The 27,040-nt window shown below is 45.6% G+C and overlaps 1 protein-coding gene across 1 annotated transcript in view; it reads right to left on the bottom strand.

Annotated features, from left to right (window-relative positions):
* Positions 1 to 9,893, bottom strand: part of LOC147617233 (ubiquitin carboxyl-terminal hydrolase 9-like) — a 119,517-nt gene extending 109,624 nt beyond the window's left edge. Inside the window, exon 1 of the mRNA XM_086776860.1 lies at positions 9,629 to 9,893. The gene's annotated coding sequence lies outside the window, so the exon portion shown is untranslated. The remainder of the gene's footprint in view (positions 1 to 9,628) is intronic.
* Between the last annotated feature and the right edge of the window lie 17,147 nt (positions 9,894 to 27,040).

Genomic DNA, 27,040 nt, shown 5'->3' with positions numbered 1-27,040 from the left:
CACGGATATCATCTATCCGCAGTCGGCTGAGTCGCCTCGGCATTAGACAGCGCTCGGAGGCTTTTGATTACGCCTTCACACGGCTTTTTGGAGCAGAGGGCCCCCATGAGCCAGCACCCATCCGAGTTCATGTAGTGATACCTTCGGCCCGCGGGGAGGAGGCACTTGATTCAGCGGTGGCCTTCTCGTTCCCTCTATGTGGCCCTTGCGACCGAGAGTGGACTCTAGAGCTCGCTCTTAGCACTTTGAAGACTCGGGCAGTTGAGTTTTCTCATCATGTGAGCGATCTGGAGGTGACAGATGTGATAGGCCGACTATGGGAGTTGGCTCATTTTTTCTTGGATCCCGGGAGTGTGGATGCCTCAGGGATTCGTCATTTGGTCGTTCGCACTTAGCACGCGACCCTAGATATGTATGTATACACGAGGTTGCTCTGTCAGAGCGGGAGGCAGTCGCCATGGGCCACAGCCCACTGGCGCCTGATCCGTGATTCTTGCAGTACACCGGGTGGGCAGATTCGCAGCCGCTCGGATGGGGACTACTCTCCATCCAAGCCGCTTGCGAAGGCCCGCCGTACGGCTGAGACAGCATCCACCTCAGCAAGTCATCCATGAGGATCATCTCATGGAATGTACAGGGCCTTGGCGGAGCACATTTTATACGCTATCGTGGTTGCTTGAGGCAGGAGCTTCAGAGATGCCTGGTTGGTGGCAGCATTGATATTTTGATGATGCAGGAGCACCACTTAGGTGAGAGCAGGATCCGGAGATATGGTTCGGTGATGCCTAGTAGATGGGACACCTTTTGGTCTGCAGGGTTTGGTCCTTTGGGTGGACAGGGAGGAGTATGCATGGTCATTGCAGATGTATGGCGGCAAGCCATTGTGGATCGAGGGATCATTGTGCCTGGTAGAGCACAGTATGTCATTCTGAGGATGCATGATGAGCTATTGGGCGTGCTCAACGTCTATGCGCCCAATCATGCTAGTGCCAGAGCAGAGTTCTGGACCCAGGTTACGGATGCATTGCCAGAGGCCGCACATTGGTGTGTCGGGGGAGACTTCAACATGCTTGAGGACCCGGCCGATAGGGTGGGAGGCACTCATGTTACAGTGCACGGCACGGAGCTTGCAGCTTGGGACCGGTTTTGCATGTCACTGAGGATCACTGATGCATGGCAGCATGGGGCCTTCTCCCGCTCTCAGGACAGTCTTAGTTTCTCTCGATCGGATCGCCAGCAGGGAGGGACTAATCTATCACGGATTGATCGCTTTTATGTGGGCGACTCGTTAGGGGAGCGAGGGGGCTCCATCGGCATTCTCACTGGCACCTCATTTTCAGATCATTCGCCAGTTATCTTGACATTGGAGGAGAGGGCACGGGAGCCCAGCTTGCAGTTGAGGATCCCAGAGAGGGTACTTACACATCCCAGTCTCGCTGAGGACATTGAGAGAATCTGGCATGATGGTCAGTGCTCTGACCAGGATGCAGCAGGCCAGTGTGCCCAGGGACTCATCGAGCTTAGCTCTTTTTTGCACGCTGCAGCTTTGACACGGCTGGGAGAGATTCGCGAGCGGGAGCATCGGCTAAGACGCAGCCTTGCTTCGCTACAGCGCCTTCAGGAGCAGCAGCCTGCATGTGAGTGGGTGGCGTCACAGCTGAGCCAGGCACACCAGGAGGTTAGAGAGGCAGAGGAGCAGAGACATGAGTTTTACTATCGTCGTCAGGCCTCTCAGTGGACGCAGCTTGGTGATAGAGTGACTGGGGAGTTTTTTGAGATCACTGGACCCCGCCATGCTCGAGCAGGAGTCCGTCAGCTTGGTAGACCGGATGGATCGGTAGCTACTGAGCCCGGGGAGATCAGAGCCATTGCCACTGCATTCTATAGAGACCTGCTTTCAGCGGAGCCAGCCACTGAGGATCAAGATGCTTGCAGACAGACTGTGTGGGCCCATGTGCAGAGGAGGGTCACAAATCGTATGCGTACAGTTCTTGGTGCGCCTCTTTCAGAGATTGAGCTTGCCGAGGCCTTGAGGGTCCTGCCGCGACATAGTTGCCCAGGGGAGGACGGACTGACGCCGGCCTTTTTTATGCGCTATTGGGACCTTTTGGGGCCAGGCCTCCGCAGGGGCTTTCAGTATGTTTTGGACACTAGGGTGATGCCATAGAGCTTTTCAGAGGGCTTGATCTTTCTTATCCACAAGGGGGAGGGAGTATCAAATGATATTCGGCATTGGAGGCCTATTACGATCCTCAATACTGTCTACAAGGTCTTAGCAAAGGCCTTGAGTTTGAGGATCCCGCCCTTCCTGGGGGAGTTGATTCATGCTACCCAGACAGAATTCGTCACAGAGCGCAGTATCCTTGACAACATCTTTACTTTCTCGGAGGCGACAGCCCGAGCGAGATTTCTTGGCGAGGACTTGGTCGTGATGCTTCTCGATTTTGAGAAGGCATACGATAGAGTTGATTGGGGTTTCTTAGAGGGCACTATGCTTCGCCTGGGCTTTGAGCCAGGATGGATCAGAGGGGTGGCGGCTTTGTATTCCACAGCTCGTAGCCAGGTGTTGATTGCAGGAGGACGGGGGCCGAGTTTTGAGCTGACCAGACCAGTCCGTCAAGGGTGTCCCCTCGCCCCTTTTCTTTTTCTCTTCTTTGCGGAGGCTATGAGCATGTATTTGACGGCAGAGGAGGTTGGTTTGAGAGGACTCCAGCTCCCAGTCCGGGGGGAGGACGTGCTCGATGCTGAGTTTGCAGACGACACGGGCTTATTTTTGCATGGCCAAGAGGCCAATCTTCTTCGAGCAGAGCAGTCGCTCCAGGTTTTTAGTGCAGCTTCGGGAGCATTGATCAATTGGCGCAAGACAGTGGCCTTTTGGATCAGTAGTGCTCCCACTCCGGCATGGAGCCCGGACCCCGGTTTTAGATGGATTCCTCCTAGCACAGCAGTGCGGTATTTGGGATGCCAGATTGGACTAGATTTGTCACCTAAGCAGCAGATTGCCCCGCTTCTTCTGAGCATTCGGAAGAAGCTTTTGTATTGGAGTACAGCTCGACTATCCTTGGCTGGGAGGGTGGTGGTGGCAAATCAGGTGCTGTTAGCGACCATGTGGTACATTACGTCTTGCTGGATCTTCTCGAGCTCTTGCATCAGCCAGGTACAAAGGCTGATCAAGAACTTTCTTTGGTCTGGGCGGGACGGTCAGCCAGCCCGGGCAAAGGTTGCATGGACAGTTATTACACTTCCGCTGGCTCAGGGAGGCTTGGGCATTATAGATCCAGTCGATCAGAGTAGAGCCTTATTGGGGAAGCTTATTGTTCGGGGGCTGCTTCCAGGCGCTGAGCCTTGGAAAGAGCTGCTCTTGCAGCGGCTGCAGGTTTGGGCTCCCCCAGCAGGGGGCACTTGGGCACCAGAGATTCGCTGGATCTTCATAGAGATGAGGAGGACAGGCCTCAGTAGAGGATGGGAGGACAGATTTGCTTTGAGCATCCTGAGAGCTTGGGAGCTGCTGAGACCGGGGCTCTCTCAGCGACCTCCTTCTTGTGTTGAGGAGCGGGCTAGACAGCCGCTCATCTGGAGCCCAGCGGTTCGCACAGAGCAGGGTCATATGCTGGGTTCTCGGCCTCGTCTAGCCTGGGGACCTTTAGCGGCAGGCCCAGCACGTAGTTTTGGAGACTGGCAGGCCTTCTGCAGTCTCCCAGAGGAGATCCAGGTGGAGAGGCTGAGTCACTTCAGAGGGGGGTTGATTATGAGGGATGATATTCAGGAGGCACTCACAGAGGAGTGGTTCACGCCTTTCGAGCTAGTGGCCCCACGGTGGATGGGAGCCTTTACACAGTTGGAGATCCTGATTGCTGTCAGAGCTTGCACTGAGGATGGCAGATGCCTCTACTATGAGATTCAGGATGAGGGCAGACTTCAGAGAGTGGAGGTGGAGTCGCCTTTGGTTGCAGAGTGCACCTTTCAGAGGATACGAGTAGTGGCCGCCGCTTCTCGGAAGTGGCATATTGACCCCGACCCTGCAGATGTGCTCCCGGATTGGCGCATATGGGCATATGCAACGCGCCCCTTGGCCCGGCTACAGTGGGACCCTGGGGAGTACGAGTGGCATGATCCTTATGCATCCCTTGAGGCCACAGAGATCACCTTTTTCCAGTATACAGTTCGGCTGGGGCGACATATTTTGACGGCGAGGAGGATGGTCTCTCCAGCTGCAGCGGGGCATTGGCGGCTACAAGGACTCTCACAGGAGTTCCTGGAGGATTTTTGGGCTCGGCTCTGGGCTAGTCGACAAGCCCGCAGGATCTCGACTTTCCAGTGGCTGGTCGCCCACAGGGGCTCAGCAGTTGGCACCTGGCTTGTTTACAGCGGTCTTCCAGCGGCCTGCGTCCGATGCGGCCACCCTATGGAGACACAGAGACATTGCCTTTGGGATTGCCCTCAGGCGCAACAGATTTGGCTGCGGATGCTGCGTATTCTGGCCCCCCTCTCTCCAGAGGGTATGTTTACGTGGGGTGCCGCTGCTTGGTCGACTTCGTCAGGGCCTGCTATGGGCTATGAGATGGAGCAGGACAGTCAGGCCATCAGATTCATTAGGGGCCAGCCTCGCCTAGTTCCAGCACCGGATTTCTCGTCCGCCAGCTGGACACACGAGAGGGATTTACGATGGGAGCTCCTCAGCAGCCTCACCATCTGGTTCACCTGGAGGGCCCAGTGTTTCACGGCCTTTGAGGGGAGACTGGAGCCACCAGCAGAGACTGTACGGGGGATTTGGCAGAAGTTGATCCACACCCTGCGAGGACAGTATGACCGCATCCGGGGCGACTCGGATGAGGCGATCTTGCGGCGCCAGGCCTTTCACACCACCTTGCGCAGCGGCCCCTTCTACACCTTACACACGGGATCCCCCCGTTGGCATTACAGGCCACCTGTTTGGCTTTTCCCCCCCCCCCCTATTGTATGATTTAGCCCCTCAGTCCTTTGTACTGATGCTTGTATTTTGCAGCACCTAGGGAGAGTCTCCCGGGCTGCCTTGCTGTATTCCCTGCTCTGTTTCTCTTATGAGCAGGAGAGATCTTTTGTAGCCCTACGGGCGTTTTTATATAACTAATGAAAGGATCTTTTCTCGGAAAAAAAAAAAAAGAGCTCAACAACCCCACGGAGAAGCTCAAGTCCAATCTGGTGTTTAGCAACCAGATCAATGAACCAACCAACTTCCGATACTGCCACGCATCAACTGGCTCACAAGGATCATTAACAGTTAACTTTGTATTTGGGTCCATCGCCGAAGTAATAGGCTTGCAGTTCTCCATCCCGAAGGCCTCAAGCAACTCATGAACATGTTACATACCGCTGCCGAGAGACAAAAAACCCCCTCTGGGTCTACCAGATCTCCAATCCCAGTAAGCCTAGGTCGGTCATCTCAAACTCCTTTGACAAGGCAGCCTTCGTCACGCCAATGTGCTCCACATGACCGCCGGTGAGAATGAGATCATCCACATAAAGGATGATAATCGTAACCATGCCGCGTTCCCGAAAGAGATATAGGTTGGGATCTGCAACCGATCTCTAAAATCCAGTCCGAACAAAGAAGGAATCAATCTTCTGATTCCAAGTCCTGGGAACCTGTTTAAGACCATACAAGGCCTTACGTAACCTATAAACCATCCCTTCTGATCCTGGAACAACAAAGCCTGGAGGCTACTCAACATACACCTCCTCCTGCAGATCACCATTAAGGAACGCAGATTTTACATCCATTTGATATACAGGCCACCTCAGAGAAGAAGCAAGGGCAAGAACGGTCCGAATCTGATCATCCTTGCTGTCGGTGCAAAGGTATCCTCGTAGTCGATGCCTGGCCGCTGAGCATAACTTTTAGCCCCACAAGTCTGGCTTTGTGTTTGTCCACCGACCCATCTGACGCATATTTGGTCTTAAAGACCCATTTGACACCAATGACTGACCGTTTCGACGGCCTCGGTACCAACTCCCATGTGTTGTTCTTCTCAATGGCATCAAGTTCCACCTGCATGGCTTTCCTCCAAGTATCCTGTGAAAGGGCTTCCTTAACGGAAGTGGGCTCCTTGTCCCGCATGATACGAGACATCAAAGCATACTTTACCAGAAAAAGCTCCGCTGTATTGCTTTTGTCGCGGACTCTGTGCGATCTTCGAGAGCCGTCCTCTGTGGTCCACTCGGAGGGTAGCTCCATGACACCCGACTCCCGAAGGGTGTCCATCAACCACCTGGATACTTGAACAGATCATGGAACCTCCTATTGCTGCGGGGGCTCTACTCTAGCTGCGGGCTCGACCTCCTGTACTGACTGTGGTTGACCAACTGGAACAATGGTCTGGGAATCATCATCAGACCCCTCTAGATCTCCAAGAAGTGGCGGCTCCTCGATAGTGGATACTGGAACATGCTCATTAAAGACCACATCCTGGCTGACAACAATCTCATTCCTCTCTGGATCCCCTCTCTGGATCATATAATCTGTATCCCTTGGAAAGAGAATTATACCCCACAAATGTAAGCTTACGGGATTTGGAGTCAAGCTTCCCCCTCTACTTCTTCGGAATATGTACATACGCATCGCTCCCAAAAACACGGAAGTGCAAGACATCAGGTTTCCTGCCAAAGTATGCCTCAAACGGAGTCATATTAGATACTGAAGTCGTTGGAGACCAGTTGAGGGTATGGACAGCCGTTGCCACAGCCTCTCCCCAAAGTGGACGAGGAAGATCACGATGCTCCAGCATGGTCCTCGCCATCTCCACCACAGTCCTGTTTTTGCGTTCTACAACTCCATTCTCTGAAGGCGATCCTGTATAGGCCAGTTCCCTCTTGATGCCTTGATCAGCACAAAATCTGACGAAAGCATTCGAAGAGAATTCACCCCCTTTGTCAGCCCTGAGAGTCTTTAGCTGCAATCCAGACTCTTTTTCCACCATCACGTGCCAATCCTTGAACCGTGCAAAAGCTTGGTCCTTCTGTGAAAGAAAGTAGACCCACGTGAATCTGGTACAATCATCAACAAGCAGCATGAAATAGAGAGATCCTCCCAATGATGGTGTCTGCTGAGGTCCACACAAGTCAGTGTAAATCAACTCCAAAGGTTTTGAAACCCGCCTGGAAGCCTGCTTCGGAAAGGATTCCCTGTGCTACTTACCACGTATCCAAGAACTGCAACGTCCTTGCCTGTTGCCAACATCTGGCATGCCAACCACCATCTAGTCCCGGAAAGCTCGCCACAGTGCATCCACATTTAAGTGGCCAAAACGAAAGTGCCACAGATCTCCGAATCTCCGACCTGAGAACCTGTCAATGCGGAGAGTGCAGAGAACTTGTAGATACCATTCTCCACACCGCCTTCCCAAACAACCTAGCCAGTCTCACGGTCCCGTAGAGCAACTGAATGCTCCTCAAATTCCACCCGAAAGCCAGTCTTGCATACTTCATGCACTAACAGAAGATGAAAACCAAGAGCAGGGACGTAAAGAACACGGGAGGAATGCTTAACCCCCTTGCCGTTGGCAATAATCTCCATCCGGCCCTCACTGTGTATCGAAATGGTGGAGTTGTCGCCAATGAAGATGCGACCTGGCTGCCGTTTCAAATCCAAAAAGAAGTCTCGAGAAGCAGTCATGTGCCTGGAAGCACCACTGTCAAGAATCCACTCCCGGGTATCCTTTGCGGTAAGGCCAACTGCCTCCTGGCTCGAAGACGATGAAGCATCTGAGTCCATCATCTCTAAGTGCACAAATGCTGGAGTCTTTGCAGCTGAGGCTAAAGAATAAGCACTCTTTCCAGTCCGCTTAGGACACTTCCGCCAATAGTGGCCTTTCTCACCACAATCATTGCAAGACCTCTCGGCCTTCAGTTTCTCTCAAGTTGTGTCAGGCTTCTTCTCAAAAGACTTCTCCGATGAAGCCTTCCCTTTGCCCTTGTTGTTATTCCGGCCTTTCGGCCGTTGGCCAGTTAAGACCTCCGAACCTCCGCTGTGAGGAGGGTTCGTGAATCGTTCCTCCTGGTCCAAGACCATGGACACAAGCTCCTCCCAGGTAATGGTGCTGAGCCTACCACTAGTAATCAAAGAGGAGTAGAAAGCGAGAAGGCAAGTGGGACAGCAAAGTAATGGCCATATCTTCTGATGATATCTCCTTCCCAGCCTGGAGAACTTCCTGCTGAAGGGCCTGCAGCTTGTTAATATGCTCCCGCATCGTCAACGACTTTGCAGGGTTCATAACCCGCATCTTTACTTCCAAGGAAATCCTCTTCATGGGCGATACCGTGTTGTAAAGAGAAGCCAAGTGCTGCCATATGCCTCTGGCCAACGTCATATGCTTTACATGATTGATTATTTGCGGTGTGCAGTTGAGGAAGATAAAGGAACAGACCCTGGCGTTGACACGATCCCACATCTATGCCTGTGCCTCACGATCCTTTCTGGTTGATTGTAACTCCCCTTCCTCTGCTTCCAGCCGTGGAGCCCCCACAACGATGAAATCAGCAAGGTCATATGACTCTAGCACAGACTCCATCATAACCTTCAATATGCCGTAATTGTTCCCGTCCAACTGACGGTCCACTGGGAACGTGGGGAGTGTTGGGATCTTCACATGCTTCTCAGCCATCTCTAACAAATCTGCCATCACGGGGATGTAACTGGAAAGGGTGGGTGGGTGGGAAAAAAAACTTACACCTCCAAGTGGCTGTCCAGCAACTCAGCCCGCCGTCCTCTTGCTTCTTCTCTTCCTGAACAGTCCCGAACAATCCACCAATCACCAACGCAACAGTCCCCCTCTTGCTTAGAAAACTCCCAAGATCTATCAAGAGCCTAGGGCTCTGATACCATGTCAAAATACGCAGCGGAGATGATAACCAAATCTGAGACCACAAGAGCAAGTAGAGTGCAGAAAATAGATAGCACAAGAGAAGGAGAGAGATATGCGTGTAACTAAGCAACAATCTAGTTCCTCATATTCTTGCCAGATTATCAGCATAGGAGGCAGCCAGGTGATATGTCTGAAGCCAGCTAAACCAGGGGTGTCCTGAAGATGATCCAGCACTAGTTAGCATCAATAGAGCCATCTCATCTCATGAAAAACCAATCCATCTGATTAACTTGCTGGTCAAATTCATGCTAGGCTCACTTCCCCTCCGACCTAAGCATAAGTTTCATCATGGCAACTTCCTGTGGCTATGTTTCCTGTTTGTCAGGCCCCCAATTGCAAGTGTGTCCTACAAGCTTCCCCGGGCTGTGTACTAAGGTTTGCTCTAAAGATCTTACCTGCATGCCTCGGGCATGAAGTGGAGAGATACACCTTGAATGTTTTGCTGCAAGTGCATTCTCCCAATGCCTTAAACAAAGTCCTAAAGACCTTCTAATCGACCAACCATCAAGAGGAAAGGTTTTTAGGGGTCATAGGATGCAAACACATGCTTTTGAAGGAAGATGGAGTCTGCAAAATTGACCTTAGGCTCATGAATCACATCAAAAGATCAGATGCCCCAGACCAAGCCTAATATATATGACGGCTGACTTTGAGGATTTTTGATAGCCTTCTTAGATCTGTAGACTCGTAGAACACAAGCAATAAAAAAGCCGAGACAAAAACAATACCTGGAAATAACGACGGCTATGGAGATAGAATTTCCGCTGTAGAGCTCCCGCAATTGATGGGAATCGCAAAGCGCTTCAAACCGCTTCTGAAAACCAACCGAAAGCGCGAACTGAGCTTCGCAGAACTGAAACGATGGCGCGCTAGGGTTTCTGCACGAGTTTCGCAGCGATGGCGTTTCCGCAGCACTCCGGCATATAAATTGGTCACGAGAGAGAAATAAGCTTCCAATCAAAAATAAGCCCCTTTAAGAAAATATCACTCGGTATGTTGAAATGATGCTTCATTAATTAAATAGTGTTGCGTAAGTCACAACTAAAGGTGAATTTGGTTTTTCACTATTTCCACAACTAAGGGTTGTTTTAGAAAATGCAACCTACAATGCTTGCATTTCATTTCATTCAATTAAGGACTAGCTTAGCAATTGTGAATAAGAGTGGAATCCATTTCAAAAATATAAGCACTGGGTTCCGTTAAGTGTGGATTAGAGTGGGAAAGTTTATCTTCGTTCATGTTTTTCATGCGTTGATGGAATTGTAGCTTAGACACATGTGAAATCAACCAAAAACAATTTAAAAAACACATAATTACTTGCACAAAAACCTTAAACTATGGTTAAAACCTTAATCATTCCCATCAAGTCCAAAAAATCTCATAAAACTTCAAAAACTAGGTCAAACCATCTCCCAAGTTGGAAGGCATGAGCCCACAGTCCCATGGGAAAAAAAAGACATAAGTCTAGCCAAATGTGAGCATGGAGATGTAAGAGGTGAGCTTAGACACATGTGTCGTGCGGTTGGACACGTGAGCCAAGAGTCTGGAGGCATGAGTCGAGAGAGCTGAATCTACAAGTTTACCTAATATTGTACCAACCAATTAAAACTGCATCGAAGACTTGTAAGGACATAACTACCCATGTCCTTTAAGGATTTTCTTGTCATACAGTCTGTACCACACCTACAAGTTCTGACCTTTTATAATTTTGTATTGTTATACTTAAGGTGCATTGGGGGGAGGATGAAAGAAAATACATTTTAAAAGATTATGGTAGTGGTAGCATGGTAACTTTGGTCCTTTGCACTTAATAGGGCATTATGTATAATTATTGCCCAATAATTACACACCAACCTTATCATAGACCTATGTCATAAAAGTCCATGCCTAGGTAGGGCTCAATGGACTCATACTAATACTTCGATGATAAGAGGCATTATAGGCGAACTCTACTAGATGTCGATAGTTTAACCATCTTTTTTTGCTCACATCCACAAAAGGCCCCAAGGGCGTCTTCGATAACTTGATTAACCCTTTTAGTTTGACCATCGAACTCAGGATGATAATCTATGTTAAGATCAAGAGAAGTCCTGCTTCAAAAAATGATGCCCAAGTCCAAGTAAACTTTGCATAGTGGGGAAAACTTTGGAGGTTACATAAGGGAGTGGGGAACACCCACATGCTTGGGGGGTTAAACTAGAGAGTGGACTAGAGGGGTAGCCCAAGAATCACTCATCCATTGCCATAAGCACCCCATTGTATCTTATATGAAGGGGAAGAGAAAAGGAGATGATAATATGATCCTATGCTTATGCCCCATTATGTGTTTTCATTAATTCTTGTTATGCCTTAATTAATTAAGTTCATTGTGTATTATGTTCATGAGCAACTGCCGTTTTGCCAACATCAGCAGTAAGTGCATATGCAGAGCCAAGTAAAGGAGTATCAACCGAGGTCAAGGTTTTCACAGTTTCAATTACCAGGGGCTGGTTAGCATCTTGCTTGTCAGTAAGGTCTTTGAGGCGCCAGGCAGGTTAGGCTAATATGTATAAGGCTTTGTGTTGGATGGGTGGAAGCATCGGCAGCGTGAAGGGCTCTCTCTCACTTACAATTCTACAACGTAATCCATGTAAGCAAAAGATCTCTCATAAGAATATCATGGCAATGTAGTGAAGGTCTTCTTGTATAAGATGTGCAACCTTTGTAAATCTATTGAGCATCACAAATATGGAATCATATCTGGAACTATAAGATAATCCAATGATGAAATCCATACCAATGCACTACACCGTCAACGTTCGACGGCACCAAGTGCACTATCAACCGGCATATCGACGTTCGATGTTGAGACATGCGTAAAATCGACCGACACATTAACGGTTGATGGCGACAACCTCAAGTGCGCTGCACGTGTGTCTCTTAGGAGAGATAAATACAATAGAGAAGGCGATTTTCTATTTTTATACCTTCTCCATCAATGCTCAACAGCATCATGTGGGATAAAAGCAAGCCGCATAGGAGCGTGAGCAAAGCCGCAAGAGAAGAAGAAGAAGAAGAAGGAAAAGAGAAGGAGAAGGAGAAAAAAAGGAAGAAGAGAGAGAAGAAGGAAAAAGAAAAATAGGAGAGAGAAGAAAGAAGAAGAAGAAGAAGAAGAGGAGAGAGAAGAAAGAAAAAGAAGAAGGAGAAGAGGAGAGAGAAGAAAGAGAAGAAGAAAAAAGATAAAGAAAAAAAAGAAGAAAGAGAAGAAGATAAAGATAAAGAAAAAGACAAAGAAAAAAAAGAAGAAGAAGAAGAAAAAAAGAAAGAAAGAAAGAATAAAAATAAGAATAATAAGAAGAAGATAAGGAAAAGAAGCAGAATAAGAAAAGAAAGAAAGTAAGTAAGTAAGAAGAGAAGGAATTTTATTTTTTATTTATTATAAAGAAAAAAAAGAAAGAAAAAAGCGATTATCATCATCAGTGTCGTCGATTACGTACTCTCGCCCTCCTGTTTTGATAGATATGTGGATCACTCTAGTGGTGTCATGACGAGATCGACTTGAGCATTATTGTTATACTCTCAACATTTAGACATTGGACTTAATGACTCTAGATGTGCCAATAGATATGAGTAAAATTTTTGGTTAGGCACCTAGCTCGGGCCAACATTATTCTAGGCTGTGTGATTATTTCTTAAGCAATTATGCCGTAATCATAGTCTTGAGTTTGCGCATCAGGGTAGGCATGTTATTATATGTGGTGTAAGCATAATGTGCAAGTTATACCAATGATCTCTACCATGGAGCCATGTTGAGTTTCCAACAATTATCATCTTGAGTTACACACGATAAGTCCTCATCTTTATCGAATAATTACATTTTCAGTTATTCGCAAATTATTTTAAATTCTTTATACTTTTTCATTTTGTAGTAGCCAACAATACATCAAGGTAAAACTCTCTTACTTTTAGATTTTATTTTACGTCATTAAGTAAAATAATTTGTTATTTAATATTTGTTATGTAAGTTTATTTCATATGGACTCAATATGATTGACGATAATGAAGAACAAGACTACCACGACGACTACTCCGACTCTTAGGGTAACATATTCATTTAATTATCTCTACAACAAATTTTATTTAAGACTTTTTGTAAATTTCAAGGAGTGTTTTTATGCATCAAAAGTAGAACTTCTGGAAGGAAATGGCCCTTCCATCTTGAACTATACTTTATAAAATTTTCACTATGTATTAGTCTTGTGGTATGGTACACAAGATTAATCATGTGTGAGGTATTACGATGCATACTTATCTCTAGATTTGTGTGGGATAATTTCTGGTGATATGGGACACTAACTTATTACACATAGAAGTCCTTGATACAATGTCTCTTTTACATGTCTATGATGAATACTTAAGTGGTATTTATCTGTGACAGATAACTTATCACAAATTGAGTGTTGGTTATGAGTGAATCCAATCAACTGTGACATGTGTGATGCATGTAAGGAATGTGTAAGTTTGATTGTGAGTGAATCTGATCAACTCTTATGAATTAATTCTTGATGAGGGTGACCCAATGTGGTATAAAAATTAAGAGCAAATCTAATTCTTTAGAGGGTGACCCTAGTTGGTTGTGAATGAATTCAACCAGTTGTGACATGTATGAGATGTGTGGTGTGCTCTATGAATACATGCGATGCGTATGAAGACATTGTGAGTGAATTCAATATAAGAGTTTGATTATGAGTGAATTTGATCAACGCTAAGACATTTGTGATACATGTAAAGATTATGGGAGTTTGATTGTGAGTGAATCCAATCAACTCTAAGACATTTGTGATACATGTAAAGATTATGGGAGTTTGATTGTGAGTGAATCCAATCAACTCTAAGACATGTGTGATGGGTGTAAAGATTATGGGAGTTTGACTATGAGTGAATCCAATCAACTCTAAGACATGTGTGACGGGTGTAAAGATTATGGGAGTTTGACTATGAGTGAATCCGATCAACTCTAAGACATGTGTGACGCGTTATAAAGGTTCTGTGAGTTTGATTTGTGAGTGAATTCAATAAACTCTAAGACACGTGCGATGCATGTGAGGACACTGGGAGTGAATATTATGAGTGAATCCAATGTGGTAAAACCATCAATGTGTTTAATGTCCTGTTTGTGCTGATAGTTACAACCTCCCGGTTGTCTCCTCAACCTGCAGGACTGTCCACACGGGAGTGAGATTTTTAAAATATTTTACCATCCAATTTTTGTAAAAAGAAAGCTTGTAGAGCAAGCTTGGGCAAAATAGCCATGTAACCTATTTTTGAAGTAATAAATCTATAACTCAAGCGGGGATGCTTTTGGCACATGCTTGGGGAGGCTGTTGGGACCTAATCTAGTGTTCTCTTGCATCTATATTTTTTTGTTGACACGCTTCCCGAGATCTCCTGTACCTTCCCATTTCAAAAAGACCTACTTGAACTACATAATTATAGAGTACACTCCAATCATTGCTTATAATCAAAGATTTTTCAATAGAACCGTTAAGGATATAAGACTCTTAAGCCGTTTCGACTTTGATACCACCTGGAGGATGAAGCTCATAGCACAAACTAGCCTTGATTACAAGAAGTTGAGAGAGATACAAGACATGATGATACACTTTTATATTGACAAAAAGACCACGTTGAGCATATGGAAATGAGATATCCCAAAGAACAACCAATAGTCATAATAGAGTGCTTTCCTATTAAGAAGGCAACACTCCTTGAGATCCAACAAATAGGAGCTACATAATGTAACCAGAGGAAAGCTGAGTATAAATGATTATTTAGTGAAGGTTAAAGGGCTTGCATATGCCTTTGCTTCTATTGGATCACTAGTAGGATGATGATGATATTGTTTCGATGACCCTGAATGGTCTTGGCAAGGAATACAACTAGTTTTTGACCTCCATTAGAGTTCAAGAGAACTTTCCAGATTTTTAGAAACTGATTGCGCTTCTCATTCGTGAGGAGATAAATATTCGGGGAGGTTCATCCTCTAGGAATTCAAATGAGCAAGCCTTCTACTCAAATACATGCAAAGACAAAGGCAGACCATCATTTAGAGGTTGAGGTAGAGGACATTCTAGAAATAAAAATCATTGGGTATCACAACAGCATGAATTAAATGCACAAATAGGTGAAAGAGGCCACTCTAGAGGCAAAGCCAAAGGGACCGACGTGGTTAGCAAAGATATCAAAATACAAATAACATAGAGTGCTATTACTATGGCAAACTAGGACACATGGCAAAGGATTGCTATAAAAACAGAATGATACCAAAAGTGGAAAGTTACAGTAAGGCAACTATGCATCATCAAGCAAACTTGGTGATAAGACAAAAGCGAGCAATTGTTTGTGATGCAACATATGCTCAATTCCACAATAAGAGATGTGTCAGGATCTGGAGATGTTTGGTATGTGGAATTTGGTGCCTCTAACCACATGACCAATCATGTGGTGAGTGCTTTAGAGACATGTACAAAATGGAAAAACCAAGTTATGTAGAAATAGGTGATGATACTGCACACCCCATTGGACATGTTAGTAAAGTGTAATTGTCTATACAGGATGGAAAAATGAAGTACTTGGCAAATGTACTTCATGTTTCAAACATTATGAAGAACTTGAATTATGTTGGTGAGCAGGGTTTGCAAGTGAGGTTCAATCATCAAGAGTGTTTTGTGGAAGACTTCCAAAACCAATCTCCCCTTAGTTACGAAGGGTAACAGAAATAGCACAATGTTTACTTTGGACGTGAACATGCCTCAGGTGAAGGCAGCTATGTTTGCACATAGGACAGGTGTCATTGTGCAGATTACATTGGTCACATGAATATACAGTGGGATGAAGTCTATGATGCAGGCCCAAAATATTATTGTAAGTTTACCAAAGTTTAAGGTTGATGGTATGCATAAAGTATGTGAAGCATGCCAACTTGGTAAGTAGGCCAAGCATGCGAGCTTGGTAAGTAGGCCAAACATGATTTCCCACATGAAAAGTACAAGTGCAAGGCTAATAGATATTATACATTCGAATGTATGGGGATTGACCAAAACTGCAACAATTACAAAGGTTGTAGGTATTATGTGAGACCATTGATGATCACACTAGGAAAGTGTGGGAGTGTTTGTGCACTTTCAGAGATTTAAAGCCTTGGTTGAGAAGAAAAAAGGCATGCAAATAAAATGCTTGAGATCAGATGGTGGGGGAGAGTATTTCTCCGACAACTTTAGTGATTTCTTGAGAAATCAGGGAATCAAGAGATAATTCACATGCAGGTACACTCTGCAATAGAATGGTGTTGTGGAAAGGAAAAATAGGCACATTGTAGAAGTCGAACATACCTTGATGTCTGATAAGAATATGCCATATTATTTCAAGTATTCGAAAGAAGCTTCTATATTGGAGCTCAGCAAGGCTCTCACTAGCACGCAAGGTGGTGGGGTGGCGAACCAGGTACTTCACATGCAGGTACACTCTGCAATAGAATGGTGTTGTGGAAAGGAAAAATAGGCACATTGTAGAAGTCAAACATGCCTTGATGTCTGATAAGAATATGCCATATTATTTCAAGTATTCGAAAGAAGCTTCTATATTGGAGCTCAGCAAGGCTCTCACTAGCAGGCAAGGTGGTGGGGTGGCGAACCAGGTACTTCTTGCCACCATGTGGTACATCATTTTGTACTGGGCCTTTTCTTGGGCATGTATGGTCTAGGTACAGCCGACTAATCTGAAATTTCTCATGGGCCGGAAGTGCTAGGAGGCCAACCAAGGCCAAGGTGACATGGAGAGTGATTATTCAGCCTTGTTGACCTGGTTATTTAGATCCGCACCCTGCTGGGCAAGTTGATTGCTAGAGGCCTTCATCCCAGTGGTGAGCCTTGGAGGGATTTCCTGTTGGCCCGGATTTCAGCCCGCACTTCGAGTCTTGGAGGCCCATAGCCCGTAGAGTGCCAAATGGATCTTGGGGGCCCTTGCGAGCCCGTGGTTTTAGCCTAGCTTTTGAGGATAGGTTTGTAGCTGGCTTACTTCGTGCTTGGGATCACCTTAGGTCGCCCTCAGACAGATAGCTCCAGTGCATCATAGGAGTGGCTTCGGCAGCCTTTGGTCTAGAACACCCTAATATGTTTACCCAGTGGCCATATGCTAGGGGCTCGACCGCACGTTTCTTGGGGTGCCTTGAGCATGGGACCAGCCAGGTCTCTTGGAGATTGGATCTCCCATAGACAGTTACCCCTGAAGGTGCATGAGCGATGCATGATAGGGATCCGGGGTAAAGATAGGCTCAGCATCGACATCGACTCAGCTATCCCTCAGAAGTGCCTCACTCCCCCAGATCCGACCCCCCCAGCGTGGCTAGGTGTGTTTACCAGACATGATATCCTAGTGGCAGTCCACGGAGCATATGAGGACAGTGGTCTGCTCACTTTTTCTATTGGATCCCATGGCAGACTAGAGAGATCTGAGTTTCCTTTGGAGGATTTCAGTGGTTGCACCTTGTAGAGGGTGAGGGTGTTTGGTTTTCAGGCACGAGAATGGCACATAGATCTAGCATTGGCCAAGGTGGCTAGGAAGAGATTATGGCAGCTATGGATCTGGGAGTGCCGACCTCTCATGCACCTCTAGTGGAACTTGAGAGAGTGGACTTGGCATGATCCAGCGGATCGGGAGAGGAGACTTTGGATGCCCCCTTCTTTGCATATACAGCGCGGCTAGGTTGTAGGATCCAGATGCTTGAGATAGATGGCACACGGACAGTAGCAGCACATTGGTAGTCTTAGGGCCTCTCACAATGCTTCCTTTCTGATTTTTGGAAGAGACTATGGGACAGCTTTCAGCCTAGAAAGATCACTCTTTCTTTGGTTGATGGCACATAAGAGTTTGGCGGTCGGTACTTGGCCCGCGGTGAGGCTACCCCCAGGAGTCTTAGAGACATTGCATTTACGATTGCCAAAGGCTCAACAGATTTGGCAGCAGATTCTTTGCATCTTCACTATGGACAGGTCATCGACCTAGATCATTACATGGGGCACTGTCACCTAGGCCACAAAGGCTGGAGTGGTCAAGGCTTACAAGGAGGATGGGGGAGGACTAGGCAGCCCGACTGGCAACTAAGATCATGCTAGAGATGGGAGCTTTACAGTAGCATAGCAGCCTGGCACATTTAGGGTGCTAGATGCAATGAAGTAATCGAGGGTACCCACACTCCACCAGTTGAGACCATTAGGAGCATATGGCTTGATATCATTCACACCCTCTGCGGTTAGTGGGGGAAGTTACATGGAGGTTCTGACCGCATGCAAAAGTTACAGGGAGGTTCTGACCGCATGCAAAAGTTGTGGGAAGCTTTCTCTCTTGAGGCTTTGGAGGCCTGGCCCTTTCCTCTCACAGATAGAGGCAGTGACCCCATTTGACATTACAGACCACCTATGTGGTTTTTCCCTCTCCCTCCCCTTGTATGAGATAGCCTTCTCCTCACAGAGTGGTCAAAGGAGAAGTGTCTCTTCCCCCTTATGATCATGTGATTCCCGCCCTTAAATGAGGAGAGTTTGTATTTAGCCCTTCGTGGTTGTATCTAGCCCTATGTGGTGGTTGTTTTTTCTTTAACTAATAGAAGGATCTTTTTCCCGAAAAAAATAAGAAACAACCAACAATTATCTTATTGAGTACAGAGGGGGGATGCTATGGTAGCTTGTGAGGGCTATCGGTTTTAGAAGCTATTTGGTGACATGGGTGAGTCCGTGGGACAGGGCCATTGTCATTTATCATCATAACATAAGTAGTAACACACACAGTTGGCCAATAACCTATTATATCATGCTAGGGCAAAGCGCATTGAGGTACATCATCACTTTGTGAGAGGGAGAAGATTCTAGTAGGTGATGTTGATCTGGGGTATATGTCAACAGAGAGGATCAGGTGGCATGATAGGCAGCCATATTTGGATTACTAGCATATGGCATACTTATAATGTCAGCTCATATAGTCAGGTTCACACCATGGATCGACCATTTTTTAGGAGAGAACTTTTCCTTATAATATGTACTCTTATCTCTTTAGTTTATGGTAGAGAAGAGAAGAAGATATAAGAAAATTCAGCCATCCATCTCTATCTTGTGTCTTGATCTCTCTTATGTGTTTGCTTGTAAGGAACTCAAGCTCTCCCTCTCCCTTGCATTCTCTTTAGGGGAGTGTTGAGATATCGAGCTCAACTAGTGTTGTGGACATTTATAATCTGCCTAGGTGATAGCTTCCACACTTATGCCACTAGCATAGTTAGTGAGATTACGGTTGATATACTGTCAGTGGGATGAAAGGCTGTGTGACAGAGCCACACTTGGATTACTAGAGTATATCATAGTTATAGCGCCAGCTCATATAGTCGGGTTCACACTATAGACTGATCATTATATGTTATAGTAAGAGAGTACTTTTCCTTACAATATGTACTCTTATCCCTTTAGTTTATGGTTATAGAGAAGAAAAGAAGATAGACGAAAATTCAAGCATCCATCTCTCTGTTGTGTCTTTCTCTCTCTTATGTATTTGTGTGTGTGTGTTTTCTTGCAAGGAACTCAAGGTCTCCCTCTTCTTCACATTCTCTTTACTACGTACCATATTTTTGAGGTCTCTCTAGCTCTTTGTTGCACCATGGCTTCAAATAGAGAGGTAGAGTCTATGGTTGGAGCATGTCCATATAGGGATCATATTATTGTTGCTTGTATGGGTCTTGCTATTCATAAGACTCAATTTCTAGGTTTCTATCTCTACAGGTAGATTATTGTACTGGTGTGGCTGATTAAGGTGGTAGTACTAGAGGTGGATTTATGGGGGGGTCTACATATACCTCTCGGTCAGGAGTTTTTGTAGGTAAGCACTAGAGCTTGTGCTGATTGAGGAATGATTGGTGGGGTTGGAAAAGGCTAATGGTTTCCTTGGCACAAGCACTAGAGCTTGTGCTGAGATTGAGGAGCGATTGGTGGGGTTGGAAAAGGCTAATGGTTTCCTTGGCACAGGGAAGCATCTATCATGGTGCCATAGTCCACCCTATTGAGTTTCCTTGATACCAATAATAAGCTGTGTCATAGTTCTTATGGTGCTGGTAATGAGCTGTGTCATAGTTCTTATGGTGCTGGTAATGAGCACAAAGGCCTCAATAATAGACACTATACTTGTATGATTTTGGCGGTAAATTGCACACTAAACTATATCTCTCAGTGGATGTCTAGCTTGAGGAATTAGTTGGGGCTAGCCTTAAGGTTACCCTTGGGGCTAGCCCTACCATTGCTAGCCTAATTGATTGAGTAAGTTTTCTACCAACTTATCCATGCTCATGTCCTTGATAAGGACTCTAAAGTTGGTGCCCTTGTCTTGGAGATTATCTAAGGTCTATAGTAACACTCATCAAAGATGTAGTGTCTAGACCTATATAAATGGTCACGAAGCCTCTTGCTCTTGAGATTGATCATGAATTAATTTGTTGGGTGATAAGACATATATTGTTCGTGGAGATACTTGGTGTGGACAGGAAGCCAGGTCCTCCATACTCCACCAAGAGCAACTCCTCCCACTATCACCTCCGACCTCCGTGACCACACTTTGATCGCCGTCACCGCCGGTGCCCTGTAACGTCTCCTACCCATCGGGTCCTCCGACTACTAGTTGCACTTATGATGTGCATGACCCACTCCAAAGGTACTCATGAGTGGAACACCCCTCCGTTACAGTAGAGAGATATTCATCGACGAGTACTATCCACCTGAGGGATGTGCATGGCCACCTCTTTGGTCAAGTATACTCATGGAGGGAACACCCCTCTCCCTTTCCCAAGGCAGGGTGAGATCCTCTTTGAGCACCATCTAGCTTTTCTTGATGAGTGTGACATGTAAAGCGGAGGATCTTCCCTCTACACAACATGATGAAGGGTTGGAACTTCAAGGAGGAGGACACCCAAGAAGGAGCCAGGGTTGTAAGAAGAGGGGGGAGGAGAAAAGGGGATCACACTCTCCTCAAGTGTATTCTTCTCTCTGCATTTTTGGTATACAATATTACTCTCTTGTGGTATTTTCTATCTCTATGTGTGGTGTGAATGAGTGGTATGTGGGGATACTGCGGTGCTAAGAGGTGGCCAGAGAGCACGGTGGATAGTGTGGAGCATAGGTATTATATGTTGAGCCAGTGAGGTCGACCAAGCCTTGGCGAGTATACTTCCCTAAGAGGATCCACACTCCCTTTCCCTAAACCATAGTGATTGTGTAGATAGTCTGCTAGTTCCCTAGCGAGGATCGGCAAAGTAATCCACATCTAAGACAAAATTTGGCGATCACGGTGGGACTCTCCTAGAGGTCAAGGATAGTCTCAAAATTTTTCCTTTTATTATTTGGTGATTTTTTATCATGGTGAGAGAAGTGTTATGTATGCCCCCGAAGACTAGAGCTTCTGGATGTAATTCACCCCTTTGTTCTCCTCTTCGAATTAGTCGTCGTAGGGTTCTTCCTCATTCCCTTACTCTTCCCTCAGCATTTTCCTCTTCTAACCCTATGGCGGCTCCACTAGGACTGAAGCCATTGGCTACTATCCTTAACCGCATGCAAGTTAAACTACCAACACCGATTCGTTTGCATGCATGCAGATATCTATTTTTCGCTCAATTGCATGCTCCACTTGGATGTTCCCTTCTATTGGGGCCCATATCAAGAGAGAGCCTTCACTTTTGTCAAGCACATGCTGGTGCATGCTCTGGTACTCATCACCCCAAATTGGGAGTTGATCTTCCATGTGCACACGGATGCAAGTGCACTAGCAGTAGGAGAAGTGCTCGCACAACTAGATGTAGAACTAAAGATGGATAGACCTATCCATCTATGCAAGTAAGTAGCTCAATAGGGCCGAGATAAACTACTCAACCACAGAGCGGGAGGGTTTGGCCATAATGTCCTAATTTCAGAAATTCAGACACTATTTATTAGGGCATCACTTTGTGGTGATCATAGACCATCAAGCACTGAAGTATTTGTTGAATAAAGCCTAGGTGGGCAGTAGGATCTAGAGATGGCTCCTTCTCTTTTGAGTATTCGACTACGAGTTGTTTGTACATTAGATTCATGTTGCTGCTTGTGATTTCTATTTCCAAAACGGCCTTCTCCTCGACCTCTAGATGATGATTTGTCTCTATCTCTACATGTATCTGAGTAGAAGGCCTGCTCATGTGATTTTCCAAAGGATAAACTTCCCCCAATATTCATCTCCTTAACAGATGAGGAGAGCAATCAGTTCCTAAAAAACAGGAAAGTCCTTCTTCCAAACTTCAATGGAGGTCCAAAACGGGTTGTATTCTTTACCAAGACCATTCAAGGTCACGGACATCATATTATCATCTACTGGAGATCCAATAGAAGAAGGGCATCTGCAAGCCCTTTAACCTTCATTGAGTAATCATTTATACTGAGCGTCCCTTTGGTCACATTATGTAGCTTCTACTTTAGCCGCATCTTTCGAGGTTGGGTATTTATATGGTATATCTTCACTAAGGTGCCCCAAGCCTCCATAGGCGTTTATGCATCCTGTATATGCATAATCATAGAATACATCACATTAAAAAATAACCAATACAACACCTTTTTGGATTTTTCATACTATGATTTAGGGTGGATGCAAGGTAAAGGTACTCACTTTTGTTCACTCTCAAGGAAAATAGGACATCGACGTAAGAAGTAAAACTCATGAGCGGGCTATCTCAATCGACATATCAACATCAATAACAACTTGACACGTGCCCCCTAGCCAAAAGCCCAATATCTTGATCGAGACATCAACAACTGACACACTAGCAGCCTCTGGTCCATGTCACTAAAACACATCACTGCCACCTTGATATCTTCATCGAGATACGAAGACCACTGGGATCCACGTCAATGTCACAAGGGATCTTGGTTGACATGCCCACTTGGATGTATATTTAGCATGCACAGTGATGCCATCTCAATGGTCCATGTATCTCAAATGAGATATGGAAATATGATCTCAATTGTTGACATATCTTGATCAAGATAGTGAGATGTGATCTCACTCGTTCATATATCTTGATTGAGAAACTAAGATGTGATCTTAGCCATAAATGTATCTCGATCGAGATACGTGGTTATAACCGGAGCCATCCATGTATCTCAATACTAAGATGTGATCCCACTCGTACGTAACTTTATCTCGATCAAGATACATGGTTAAAATCGAAGTTGTCCATGTATCTCAATCGAGATACCCTCAATAAATCTAAGGCCGTTCATTTTACTAACCCTAAAACTATGCTTAAATCTAAGCCATTCATTTTACCAACCCTAAAATCATGCTTAAATAAAGGCCATTCATTATACAAACCCTAAAACCACACATACATCGGGGCAGTTTATTTTGTAAACCCTAAAATTTATGCAAGGGGACCTCGAACAAGATTATAAAAGCCTTATGTTCTTTTTTCCCCCTCATTCTCTTACGTAGTTTTGACTGTTTCACTATCTCTTCCTTTGTGTTCTCTCTTGGATTAAAGCACAATTAGTGGGCTTTGAATCTAACATTAGTGGTGTTTTAGAGCTTCATTAGCGCTAGATTAGTATTTTCTTAACACTAGTTATTAGACCTTTCACATTAGCCTGTTACATTGGCTTGCCCGTTTGTGTTAGGCTTAGTCTAGCATTGAGTTGCTCTTCTATTGTGGACCTCATCGTAGCAGAGATAGACCGTGAGTTAGCGGTGTTGGGAGCTTTTTTGAGTTTGGTTTTTTGGCATATGTACAATACTGATTCATCAATTGTCCACACCATGCCTCAAATAAAGCCAGCATTATTAGCAGCCACTACCATAGATGATGGGCTAAGGCATGACATGCGACAAATGGTTGATCTAATGAAGAATCTTAACCCGAATCTTATGAGTAATATAGGTGGTGGATAAGGACAGGGAAGAGGTTTTTACCAAGCCAATGGTGAAGGCCAGGCAGGAAATAGTGGAGGCCGTGGATATGGCAGGGGACGTAGATTTATACCCACATGTTACAATTGTGGAGAACTGGGACATCTAAGCCCTGACTGTGACAAACTACCAAGAATGGGAGGTGACATGTATCCTCTACCTTCACAGTTGCCTAATAGATCAAATGATTATGGTATTGAAATTAAAGGTGAAGCAGGTCCTAGTGGGTTAACTTATGAAGAAAAAGGGAAAACTAAGGTAGTGAATGTGGTGGTCTTAGAAAGGACAAAGAATTAGGAAGAAGTGGTGGTAATGCCAATAGGGAAGAGGACAACTGAAGAGAGGGAAGGAAGAGGTGTTGCAGGGTCCACCAAGAAAAAAGGGAAGGTTCATGAAGGAGAGGACGCCAAAGCCAAAAGAAAGAGGAGACCTCATAGAAAATTCCAAGTCTGATTTTCCATTGGGGGATGGCTAATCAAGCTATAGCTTCTTGAAGTCTGACATCACCAACAAAAAGGTAAATGTGACTTTTGGACAATTGATTGAAATGGTGCCCAAACTAAGGAAGGAATGGAAGAGTCTTGTTAATCCAATTGAAGAAAAGCCAAAGAAGGGATCAGTGAAGGTTCTCTCTATTGAAGAACTTCCAGATATTTGCCCAGTTGTAGATGTTTGGCATAAAGGAAAAAGTATGGGGCATGCTTATGTAGATGGTGGTGCTCAAATATGTGTCATTACTCACTCTTGTGTGGAGCAGCTTGGTCTTACTGTTTTAGGTTTCCGTATATGTCTGGCCAACCATCAAAAGTTCAAGTGTTTAGGCTTAGTTAAAGCCCTTGAAGTGGAGGTCTATGATGTTAAAACAGTTGTGGATTTTCATGTTATGCCAACAGGGTTAGGAGCCTATCCAATCATTCTTAGAAGACCTTGGTTGCAAGGAGTGGGAGCAATGCAAGATTGGATACATGGTACTGTTATGCCAGCAGGGTTAGGAGCCAATCATTCTTGGAAGACCTTGGTTGCAAGCAGTGGGAGCAATGCAAGATTCGATACATGGTACTGTATGCCTCTACAACCAAAAAGGTAAAAGGAAGCTTTTTAATATGCATAGTAGAAAGTTTTTGGAAGATGTAGGTGAGCAGGATTCTAGTGATGAGGAGTCTACTAGCTCTTTAGATTTTGAAATAGAAACTAGTAGCTCTTCTACCAGTGAAGGGGAGGTGGATGTTGCTTTCCTTTTAGTAGATAAAGAAAAGGATGAAAATGAAATTGTGGCACAGGTTAATGTGGAAGAAGAAGACACCCTTGGTGTAAGGTTCCTCCCTTTAAAAATGGGAGAAACACTTAAGATAGTCCGCTAAGTCTTATCTTGGGAAAAAATTTCCTATTCATCGACACCTTGACCCTGTAGAGACTCAAGGATACGATTTATAGGTATGACCTAGCTCTATCCCGCAGGGGGAGCGTGATTTCCTAAACATCAAATCACCCATAGGGCAATTGATCAAAAATTGGGCAACTACTAGACTTGATTTCTAGGGACAACGCTTTTTTCCTCATCTTATGCAAGGCACAGCCGCTGGCCTAGTCTTCTTGAATAGAGTTGCCCAAGAACCTAACTATCTAACGTAGGGCTTTCACTTAATTTGTTGGAAAGCTACCCGACTAATCGGGTCCACCCATCCGTAGGATGGTGCCGTCAGGGCATTCCATCCTCCCACTTTCCACCCTACTCACGCATCAATTTGTTTTCTAATTAATACTACCACACTGTTTGACATAAATAAGCATATTCCTTAATTAGGGCCCTTCTTCACAAGGTTCATTATAACAGCCTTCTTACCCAATACAATCATACCAAAGACAAGATGCAATTATATAAAAAGTTTATACATGAATCCATTTCCATACAAGCCAATCCGGCTCTCTTATTATTATTCTGCCGATGATCTAGAATTCGGCCTTCCAGCCTCTACATGCTGGGCAAAACCCTACGGGACCATACACCTCATCGTCGGCCGCTGGCGAGGACTCAAGCCGGCCTGTCGCCCTCTCAGGCTCCATCGCTCGATCCTCCCGCCCCTCAGAGGGATGTCTGCGCACTAGGGTGGGCTTATTTACCGCACTAGCCTGGGCCCTCAGAACTAGGCAGCCTCATAATCTCTCGCCTCAATCGGCGATCCTTATTCTCCCAAAGGTATGAGGGATACCTTGGGCCATTCCCGGGCTTTGCTAATGACGCCGCCCGGCTACACAAGCACGGAACGGAGTTAGCGTTGAAGCCAAAAGAAATCTTGAATTCCAAAGATAACAACTTCAATGCAATTTTCTAAGTATAGCATTCACAATTCATGAAGATAGCAATTTCAACGAAATTTACCGAAAACAACATCACATAATTCGTAATTTCATATAACTTTTATGTCCTCGTTTTAAAAGAAAAAGACACCATTCATTAATACTAAGTTAAGAAAAATTCTCTTCTTTTGAAAATTAACCAAGCTAACCTGGCCACCGTTTCCTTGAGGGACTTGAAAAGGGAGGACTGGAGCCGCATTGGGCGCATCTCCCTCCATCTCGTTGTTACGTGCGTCTCTTGAGGCAATATTTTGTCGTCTCCGGGATGAGGCCATCTTAGGCGTCGTCTTGTAGAGCTCGCTGCTGCGATCGAAACGCTTCAGTCGGATCTGAATTCTGAGCTCGTTTGCTCACCGTATGAGCAAAAGAATATGGCGCACGAACCCTCGCTTGAGCCAAAAATCCCTTACTAAAGTCTACGCAAATAGGGGGGGGGGATTGTGAGATGTCCTTAAGGCCAAAGGCAAAAACGTGGAGAGGGCTGGGAGGGGTTGCTGCAAGCCTCTCTGTAAGTCTATTCACACAGGGAGGGGGGGGGGGGGAGAAGAGTTAAGGACACTGGTCCATGGCAAGAGGAGGATGGAGGAAAATTGGCTTATCTGAAAAGAGCCAAATGAGGGGGTGTGAGAGGGGTGGCTGCAAGGGCGGCTGTACTTGCAGCAAGTACGCTACGGCGGTACGGACGGCGGCACAACAGGGCATACGCTACACAGAAGTGCGTGCCGACTGAGGAGCACCCCGGGGGTTTATATAGCCGAGGGGTGAGGGTGCGGGCGCTGCGCAAAGCA

The sequence above is a fragment of the Cibotium barometz genome, chromosome 37 (genome assembly GCF_041138505.1).
Source record: "Cibotium barometz isolate CiBa-2024 chromosome 37, ASM4113850v1, whole genome shotgun sequence".
Lineage (NCBI taxonomy): Eukaryota > Viridiplantae > Streptophyta > Polypodiopsida > Cyatheales > Cibotiaceae > Cibotium > Cibotium barometz.
The sequence above is the reverse complement of the archived record's forward strand: the minus strand, read 5'-3'. Positions and strand labels throughout refer to the sequence as shown.